The sequence below is a fragment of the Miscanthus floridulus genome, chromosome 10, assembly GCF_019320115.1.
Source record: "Miscanthus floridulus cultivar M001 chromosome 10, ASM1932011v1, whole genome shotgun sequence".
In the NCBI taxonomy this organism is placed as follows: domain Eukaryota; kingdom Viridiplantae; phylum Streptophyta; class Magnoliopsida; order Poales; family Poaceae; genus Miscanthus; species Miscanthus floridulus.
This window is the reverse complement of record NC_089589.1, coordinates 117,383,390-117,394,505: the sequence shown is the minus strand read 5'-3', so window position 1 is coordinate 117,394,505 and position 11,116 is coordinate 117,383,390. Positions and strand designations below refer to the sequence as shown.

General features: G+C 42.5%; 1 pseudogene; it reads left to right on the top strand.

Moving 5' to 3' along the window:
• Nucleotides 1–228: 228 nt before the first annotated feature.
• Nucleotides 229–6,144, top strand: LOC136489394 (uncharacterized; annotated as a pseudogene).
• The last annotated feature ends 4,972 nt before the right edge of the window (nt 6,145–11,116 follow it).

The following is an 11,116-nucleotide window of genomic DNA, read 5'->3' as shown; positions in this document are numbered from 1 at the left end:
ATTATTATCTTTCTATATTTCATGAGCACAAAAAATCATAAATAACTCAATTTATCTCTATTTCAAAAAGAGCAAAAATTTAGGGTGTTACATTGCCGCGACAAGAAAGTGCCATCATGGAGTCTTTGTGAGTTGCTGTAGCACACCAATGGGAAGTCTCATAGAGGCGAGGGGATCTCTGGGCCAGAGCATAGTGCTTTGGACAAGTATATCCTGAGCAGCGATGCCATGGCCCGCAACCGCGAGCTTGCTAGTGTTAGGGACTGCGGCAACAATGAGGCGGTGAAGGCTCATAGGGACCAGCGCCACGCGGCCAATAGGGCCAACAAGGAAGCGCACAAGGAGAAGGTACTAAAGAAATAACTCTGTGTGATGATGTTTTTTATGATCAACCTTCTTTCAATTTTTTATAAGTTACTACATAGTTCATGTCAGCAATCGAAACTAACTATATATATTTTAATTAACATAGCGGACCGCATGCCGCATGGGAAAGAGCCCCTACTACAAGCCTGACAGAAGGCCCGATGGAGGGTCATCCACATCCCGTTGAAGCTAGTCTTGTAGTAGGATTTTATTTTATGTAGTGAATTTTTAGCGTAGAATATGTATGTATTATTTACATGAAATATGAAATGTTCTTAACTTATGTATTTTTTGGGATCTTCCTTATCTTTGCTGTGATGTTTATTTTGTGTGATGGGGAAGCGGTCTGCTATGACCGATAGTGTGATGGTAGCCCCCGAGCACCTTAGATTTCATGACCGTATGTCACATCTGTCGTTAGGTGATATTCATAACACACAACCACCACCACCGGCAGACTTCACCACCGCTTCCAGACGGTCAGGATGGCACCGCTATCGTCAATCTCTAAGCCCGCCCAAGTCTCCCACGCTTATTTACAAAGTTTTGCTCAAATTTGCATTGCCACGGCCCCGACTTTAGCTTACAAAGACTGCTTCCCCACCATATCTGTCTCCCCCTCAGTGCTACTATTCCCCATCACCACCGCTCACCACCAACAATCTAGTGCTCTGCCTGCTCCTTGTGTAGCTGCAAGTGTGTCTACCGCTCCTAGAACCACCTCATCTCGGACGTCGAGTACCGAAAGGAGCTGCCCTAGATTGTTGCCGGATTCTTCTATCGCACCTAGAAAGGCAAATGCCACTTCACCGGTGTCACCGGTGAACACCCCTCCTTGTCCTTCTTGCCCTTCCCCATTCACGATGTCGTCATCTTAGATTGCTGCAGCGGCCTCATCCTCTGCTGGTGTTTTGGGTGTCGCTATGTTGTCTGCAATCCGGCGACTAACAAATGGTTGCTACTGCGGGATAACCTCCGTTCTTATGGCAAGGCTTGCTTGGGCTTCGATCCGATAGTCTCCTTGCACTTCCATGTGTTTGAATATGGAAAGATGAGGGAGGGTGAGTCTGTAGGTGTGAGCATCTACTCATCTAAGAGTGCAGCTTGGATCTTTAAATAATCTAAATGGGGCGACTGTATTATAGTATCCACATATGCGAGAAGTGCGTTTCTTAATGGTTTTACGCACTGGCTCGAGTTCTCCTAGATCGTTGCTGTTGATATGGATGGAAAGACATGGACGAAAATACAGAAGCCACATGGCGATGCAATCTCCATCCATGAAGCCCAGGGTCAGTTGTGTTTATGTACTTCTGATATTTACACTATGACTTAACTTTCAATTTGGATCTTTGAAGACTATGGTAGTAATAGATGGACATTGAAGCATATGGTGACCACGCTGGAGATATTTGGACAGAACAATATTGAATTTGGTTACGAGGTTTGTGATGCGGAGTACAGAGTGATTGCAGTTCACCTTGAATGGAATTTGATTTTCCTTATTGGGGAGGACAGAACACTGCTTGGATATGACATGTACCACAGAAAAGTTCTTGTCCTCCCTATATGGGTCATTCACTGTCCTAGACCTACCTAGAGTCTATGTATTAACAGACCTCACTATCATCCTTATGTTCCCTTGTTCATGGAGTCAATAGCAGAGCAATAAAGGTGTATATGCTATATTTTGTTGTTAGGATATGTCTTTGTTCAGGTAGGGAGTTGTTTTGAGTCTATATATAGTCTAATTTTGGCTTGGTAACTAAACCAATGGTATGTTGAATATTATTAATTCTACTGCTTTGCATTGTGCATGTTTTGGAGTCTCGGTGCTTTTGAACGATTTTCCTGCAATGGCTATGGGAGGAAGAAGAGGGGTTCCATCGTGCATTGGCTGCCAAGCTGATCAAGGAGTGCAAATCTGAAGGAGCGGAGCACATCTACCTTACGTAAGTCGGTAGGGAGTAGAGCCTTTATATGCTATCTATGTACCACTTGTGTTAATTCATCAGTTGACACAGTTGTTATGTTAGTGTCGAGCATTGTTATTATAACAAGTACTCTTCGTTGTGGACATGATGAATGATGTGTTATGATTATATCTGTATGATGTGTGTTCAGTAAGTTATTAAGGACCAGCTGAATTAGTAAATACATTGTGAAAAACAAGAAGCAATTATGTCATCGTTGGATGTATGGGCCGTTAGTTGTTATGTCATCACCGCCATACCACTCATCATTGGTGAAGCTAACGGCCATCACAGCCGCTATTCGTCTGATGTGGCAGGGGTCAATAGTGTATAACCGCCGAATCGTTTAGTAACCCGACACCGACTAAAGGATCATCATGGGCGGATTGTACTATAACACGACGGTGACAATGCCCTATGACCAAGTGGTTCATTCGTTGAAGTGACGATGATGTTCACCTCGACACAGGCGGGTCGTGCTCCAATATGACAAAAACAAGGACTTGATCACGAACGGATCATAAGCCAACACGACGTTGTTAGTGTACACCTACACAGAAGGGTTGGGCCTTAATGCGATGGAATAAGGATCTGATCACAGAAGGATAATAAGCCATGCGGTGGTGTTAGTGCATACCACATATGTGAGCCGTGCTCCAATGCGACGGAAGTAAGGACCTTATCATAGACCGATGATAAGCCAAAACGGCGATGTAGTGAACATCCCAGTCGGTCTCAGATAGCGACGGTGATGGCTATGACTATCACTGCCGACAGCTTACTGTCGAGGCCGAAATTGAACTGCGATAGGGGTTACGATGTGGCTGTGAAAGGTGCGAGTGTAGTAGTGATATATGGACTTAAGCTACACTTAGGGGTATTAAATTGAATTTTCCTTTTCATATCATATATCTACGTATTGATGGAAGAGTAAGAATTTAATTGTGTTTTCAATGCAGTGTGACAGCCTAAGAAGCTTTGCTTGGAAGGAAACAATAATAGATAAACTAAGGAAAACAAGGTAAGATAACCTTTCCTTCTTTTATTTCTTTGCAGAGGCCGCAACATACAAAAGAATTGCTATGAATTTTCTTTTCTTTACTGTTTTGTTATTAGGCTATTCTAACAGGTTCCCCTTTCAAATCGGAACACACTCTCACCAAGGTTAAGAATGCACGGCTGAGGCAAATTTATGATGAACTCTGTGGTCTACATGATACTGACAAACACTTCAAGTTGTGAGATTCAAACAGGAGCGTTGAAACGTTAGGAGAATATTCTTGCTGAATCTAAGGCACTTCAGGATGATATCAAGGTGGTGAAGGGGACGCCACTCCCATGTCCGAATAAACTGCTTAACAACCCAAGAGCAGAACTCCACTGGAGTAGCTAGAATAAGAAGTTGGTAGGATCAAATCAGTATGCAACTAGTATTTCAGTTACCCCAGTAAAGTCAAAATCTTGTTCCTAGGCGTAAACAAGAATATCATAGAGTTTTGACATATATTTTTATGCTCAGTATCAGATGCTAATAGATGGTGGTTAGGATCAGACCATCTCTGCTAAGTAGCTACGATCAAATCATTATGCAACTGGGCATGGTATGTCACTCTAACTCATGGTGGCTACCTACGTAGGTATGGTAAGGGGTGGCAAGCACCCTATATATTGGCCTAGGTGAGCCATGGACAACATAGCATGTGTCCATGCTCTAGAATATTCTTAAGTTATATAAACACTCTTCTCTATGTATCATATGAACTAAGTTCTAGAATCCTCCAAGATAAATATCCCATACCCCATGGTGGAGAAGATTCTCTTGCCTTCTTTAACACTCCATCTCCATGGTAAATATCTCTCTCTGATACTCACAAAAAAAAATCTCTCTATGGTAATCTCCATATCCTTCTAGAACTTACTTCTCTTTTGTTCTGTGAAGTTTATTCTAGAATATTCCATGGCAAAAATCTTACCTCCTATAATTTTGAGAATCTTCTGGAATCTTCCAAGCATGCATCACTATTTCAACAATCCCATCCCTCGATAGGACAACTCTCTCCATCTATTTCTTATAGTCCTCCATAGCATCAGTGGCAACCTCTATTAAGGGAGCCCTACTAATCAGTATAAGATACCCATAAAGCTCATCATAGATGTTCTGTAGCTCTTTGTTTTTTGTCTTCGTAAACATATACTCTGGTTTATATGAACATCCATAGTATACTAAACATAGTATTTAATATTTTACATAGAGTAGATGTAAGAATAAAAGGAAGAAAGAAGTGAGCAACTTAGTACCGTTTCCTCAGTAACTTTTAAGAGTAGGTACGGTTCACCTCCGTCCGCACCCATATAGATCCAGACCAAGACCACCCCGCCACCGCATCCTTCAGCCAAGCAAGCCATTGACAGCTAAACCTAGACCTAGGATTGCGAGATCTCACTTGCGATCTCAACAAGGTTTTGAGGTTTACCCGACGGTGATTCGTGCTTATGGACATGGCAGGTGGAGAGGGTCCCCTCAGGCGGCGCACCGCCAAAAGCGCGGAGGCCGCGGCGGCAACGGGACCATAGGCTCCATCGAGGAGGTGCTCCAGCTCCACCAAGAGGGAGGCATCGGGGAAAAAGGCGGCGACGGCGTCTGGTCGGACGCCCCGTCGTCCGCGCGCCTCACCAAGCAAGACTAAGGAGGATGAAACAACGTCGCAAGGGTGGAGGCGGAGAAGCTGACAGAGAAAGCTGAAGGGGTGAAGAAACCGTAGAAGCACCGGTTGCCGGCGAAGGATATGCGGTGGATCCTAGCACAAGAGACGAAGGCTCCACCGGCGACGTATGAGGCCCTGAAGTGCAGCAACCCGGAGCTAGTGCCGCGACCCGGGGAGGAGGATGACGAGGAGCTGGTGGGGCTCTACGTCCTAGCCAGGACGTTCTACGAGCTGGAGGAGGAGTTCCTGAAGTTTTAGGACTAGGTGCGCGGTGAGCTCAGGGACAAGGGCTATGTCGAGGTCGACATGAGGATGGCAACGGGTACCCGAAACTTGACAGGTTTTTATCCTGTTATGGCAAGGGTCTGGGTCAATTTCTCTACCCATGGGTTTGTCAATGGACAAAAAGCTAGACCTAGCGGGTTTGTGGGCATGGGTCTAGGGGCGTAGTATCCAAACCCGTGAACCCATGGGTTTTTTAAACCCGGTCCCTGAGACATTTGCTTGAGCTAGTGTTGTCTAGTTGGGCCTTAACAAGGAAAACGAGGCGACATCTGTTTGTTCAGTTGTTACTGACAACATGCTGTGTTTTAGTCCCATATCGTTCCGCGAGAGCAGAGAGTGTGGGATCTACACTATTTAATGGTACCCAGGAAAGCAGCTGGAGCTCCATCGTTCCATGCTGCTCGTTTGTTTAGCTTTTTTGTCTAAGACAAAAATTAATTTTTGGATATCCACTACCTATTGGATATCGATCATATAATATTTGTATCGGATATATATGAAATATAAAAATTGCATTTGTATCCAATATCATAGGAGATATTAGTATCTGAATATCTATCTATGAATAAATAAATTTGAATTCATATGGATATCATGGCTGACCGCGGGTACCCGAGACCCGAATGGGCATGGGTTTGGGCACAAAATTAAAGCCGTGACAGGTCATGGGTTTTTTTGTGGGCAGATTTTTCACGGGCATGGGTTTGGGATGGCAAAACCCAGTGGGTTTGTGCTCGTTGCCATCTCATGAGTGGTTCCAGCGCACGGCCAATGTACAGGCGGCGATCGACCGTGAGTGGCCCAGCCATGATTGATGAACTCTGCCTCTCGGAAGGTGGTGGTGACGACATCAACTCTGACAAGGAAGAGGGATTGCATTCATCAGTGAACAATAACTGAATAAGATATGTGTTATACTGATATACTTACTGAAGAAAGAGTTTCAGAGAGATTTGGATGGATGGTGCGGAAAAATCATTTGTACTAGATGCTTTAGAACAAGTGAAGATAAATGTGCAGTTAATTACATACGTAATCCTTAATAAGGTGAAAAAAATGTGCAGTTGTGTCTTTACTAGTTGAGTGGGCGAAGCAGAGTCACTCAACTGTGACTATACTTGTCTAGATTAGAGTTAGAGTTACAGGTCAACTTACTAGCTGAAGATTGTCTGCTTCCTCCCTGTAAGAGCTAGCCTGGAACTAGTCACTCTTCCTGCATATAAATGTTGCCTGGTGGAATCTGGATACGCCTTAGCCTCTCCTGGTTCAACCACTCCAACCTTTCTGATAAACTGTGTGTCATGTATAACATTCTTTCTTATGATGAACTGAAAAGTGAGCCAAAAAAAAAAAGAACAAGAAAAAAGACTAGGATCTCGTATCTGTCCGGGAGCATATCTCTTCTGACAACGGGCGTTTCTAAATTTATCTATGCATATAATCGTTGGGCGTTTCTAAATTTATCTATACATATAAAATCGTTGGTTACATAAATTTTCCGGTGCTCGATGTCATCGTGTCAAGGGTGAGTGTGGCACTGTTTTAAGCAAAGCAGGGGATAACGATTTTCAACTAGTTTTCTGACAATGGGCATTATTTCTTGCTTCAAACAAACAACTAATTTGATGTTTATGCACGCAACAAGAGTTTATAGGTCAAATGTTACCATCGCTGCTTATGCTTAAATTAGGGCAGCATTCGGTGTGGCGCAAAATAAGGGTAGCCTCGGAGCCAAACAGCATAGACTTTATATAGCATCTGAATGAAACTGCATCATAGCAAAAATGTCCACGTCAGGGTGACAAAAATCGAAAAAAGGAACCCCTTTCAGTAACACTTATAGGCTTACAGCCATGTCTAAGGGTCTGTCTGGTTCAGTTGTGAACTGTTAAAAAACTGTTGCTAGCTATGTACCGCTGCTCCATCATTGACAAAGTTGTCCAAACCCCGCCTACATTGGCCCTATCTGTTTCAAGTGCCGAAGAGGATGATTTGGCTTGATTAGCAGCCACATACAAGCCTTGATTATCATAAAAATTAGACGACATCCTATATTGAGGTTGTTTAGTAGATTCACTAGTATATGTGTAAGGAAAATGGACCCCATGGGCCATTTGGCTTGGATTTTGACGTTTGATGATCAACAAGACCAATTGGACTAATATTATTTGCAAGTGTTTTTCATAAAGTCCAATAGGATGCAAATGCAGATTGAGATGGAACAATAGAGAAGATGATCTACACCTTAATGAAGACCTTTGGAGCTTACTTGAAGACCTAAAAGAAGACAAGAGTCCACGACATAAGTTGAAAAAGCTCGGGACGATCAACAAAGAAGATAGAGTGAAGAAAGGAGAAGGACAGGCTCTACCCTGTCTCACGGTTGGAACTTGGAACGTAAGAAACAGCGGTTGGACCGTGAGCAAGGCTGCGCGTGTGGGAAACGGGCGGCTTCAAATTGGGCCGAGCACATCGTCCGATGGCGCTCGTTGGTCCAATCTGATGGCCGGCGCACCGTGCACACCTCTCTATGTGTGTCACGGCTGGACCGTGAGAAGACACAGTTGGACCCGATGCAGAGGCAATGAACGGCGCCCTGCCGTCGCCACTTCTCAACACATTCATGGCCTTGTGGCCCACGGCTGCTGCTCCCTCCATGCACCGTGGCCACCACAGCTCCTCCATGCAGGCACCCAAACGCTCACCACTTGTCGGTCATGAACGATTTGGAAGGACAGATGAACCCATATCTGGAGGGAATATTGTCTTAGGAGAATGAACCCAGCCCACTGGTCCCTGAACCAAGCACTCCAAAAAATGGTTCCAACCCTAGAACCAAACACACACTAATCTCAATATCTAGTGCTCACATGCGCGTACTAAAAATGCATCTATAACTTTATTAGAAGAGGTATGGTATTGAACTATTGATAGATATAGACTATCAACAACAGATATGGTTTATTATAGATGATATTGTAATAAATGAATCATAGTTGACAGCAACGGTACTTGTCACACCTTAAAAAATTTATTTTGTGTGTGAATAGAAACACAAAGTAAAATAAGTGATTGAATGATTTTTATAAAATTTGCCAATCTTTCATTAGTTTATTACCAATTTGAACAAAATATTTTCTTTGAAGAATATTTATAAAATAAATTTGTTAGTGGTGTTGCATTGATGCTGGCAGCATAATATAATTTGAGTGAAAAATGAACTTATAAAATTCGTTTAAGCCTCGAATAGGTTTGCTTCCCTTTCAAAAAACTTTGTTTAGAAAATAAGTTTTCAAAATGGGTATAGGTTTGATATTCAAAAGTTATAAAAACATAGTTTTAAAATATTTCAAAAGTACTTAAAATAATCTTTAACTGAACTTTCAAAATTTACATTTGATAGTTTCTAAATATGCTTTCAAAGGAATTTTAAAATATGTTAAAATTTTGAAAATATTTTAATTAAAATGAGTTCAAAAATATTTATTTTTCTCAAAATTTCAAATGTTTGAAAAATACTTTGCAAATTAGCTTGATGACTTTGAGAGAAAGAAAAAGGTTTTCTTTTCTCTCTCCCTGACTCTCTGTTTTTTGGCCCAGCCCACGGCTTTCGACCTGCCTCTTCTCCCACTCATCGTTCAGCCTGGAAAAGCAACCAGCCCAACCCAGCAGCAGCAAGAAGGCCCAGCAGCGCCACCACCACTGTCCCTTCTCTCTCACGCTTAGGCCGGCTAGCTTAGCCACCGCGTGTCCACTCAGCCCAACCGACCTGCCCAACTAGCACAGTGGAGACCTATGTATCTACGTCTACTCAAGATCAAGAGGATGTCTTTTGAGTAGGATTTTCAAGTCCGACAAGTAATGAACGGTTGAAAAAGGAAGACTAAATGGTTTCTCATGTACTCTTATTTTTTTAAGACTTTTATATTTTATTACCCATCTTCTATACTACCATCTTTTGCTTCCCTTAGTAATTCTCTCTAATATTTATTAGATTTGAGACACTCTTTTGAGTATCTTTTTATTATAAAAAAAAATACTCAAGATCGATCCCTGGTAGGCTGCGACACAACAGCGACTGTGTGCTCCACCACCGTCGGCTCCTCTGCGCAAGTTGTTCTGCAATTTGTATAGCCCACACCCTCTTCACATAGGATTGGCACACCATGGCCACCGCAATGGCTTCCGCCTCTTTAGAAATCAAAATCAACTACCGCTCACTCTGCTAACTGAGAGTCCTCGGCTCCTCGCCGCACCACACCACATGTACCCCCACCAGGCTGAACCACGATTTCTCAACGGGCTAAAGAGCACTGAACTATCTGATGTTCAATTTAGGAAGCAAGAGACAAAATATTCATATTAACCTCCAGTAGGCTTAATCCATATGTTCAGCCATGTCGTCTTAGCCAGGGACATACACCAAAACAAAACAGAAAGATATATGATAGGTTTGCGAAGTTGCAATCTTAAAAAAGAAGGTTTAATCCAGAATATCCAACGACCTTGTCTTCCCAAGACATTACCCAAGTAAGAAATAGTATCACCTTGTCTTTCCAAGACGTTACCCAATCTCAACACTCATTTTTCTGATTTTAGCAACTCCTTCAGTTTCCTCGGTATCGTCGTCCCTTTGTTCTTGATAATCTCACCTCTGAGTGTATGACTGTACAGTGTATAATCTCGGGACTTGTATCACCATCCCTTTCCTCGGCACCGATATCTCCATCCATTTATACCCGAGCTGCTTATTGAAAGACATGCACTGTATAGTAACATCTATGTAACACCTCTGGTGTTACGAGCTCACTTAGCACCTAGGTTAGACCTAAGACGGATCAGCCAATAAATTTTTGGGTTTTATAAAAACACATGGAATGACGAGTGAGTCTTATGTGGTTCACCTTGATGGACTAAACTAAATATATGAGTTAATTCACTTAGTGCGTAAAAGTATTTAAAAATATTCGATAGCGATTCTAGCAAGTAAATGGTGAATGGCTTGTTCTGTTGGATTGAGCATGAAAACAATTTTTATAAACTAAGTAAAGATATAACTTGTATTGAGAACTTAAATAAAATTTAAAGTGCAAGTTAGTAGTTGAGAATGCAATTTTTGTTCTGGTGAGTAAAGGTTGCTTAATAGTATATTTGGGAGCTTCGAAATCGAATCCGTAATTCAAATTAGAACGTTTCGTTCAATTGGCGGGACAATGAACTTATGTTGCGAATGCCATTTTTGGTAGAGTATTTCGCCTAAATAGCTAAAAGGTGCATAAGTATCCCGCTTCGTGTGCTAGTATGTAGTGCAGGCTAATGAGTGAAATATTCGATGGGCGAAATTAATAATGTTTGGGTATCCCAAAAATTTCGATAAAAGTGGTAGTAGCTGTTAATCTAAAACTGAGCCTTAACTTTGAAACGTTGGTAGGCAATGCCATTTTGGCAAATTAATTATAGAAAATCTAGTTAAACACTAGTGCTATATTCTTATTTAGTGAGTTGCACCAAACTAAGTACGTTGTGATGATATGGTGGTTGGTATTGTTTGGAGCTTGTTTGGGCTACTAAATAATTACGTTAAAACATCAAGAACAGGAAACGGGTTCGGCCATTGGGCCTTTGGCCGCGGTAGCAGTGAACAGCAAGTCAAGCGAGCATGCGCGCAGGCAGGTAGCACAGCGTTGAGCTCGCACTAAAGTCGGTGACCGCTCGACCCATCTCTGCGGTGTCATTACTCCGCATGCACGCTCTGTCGCCTCAGCGCCACCGTCGTCGCAATCATGC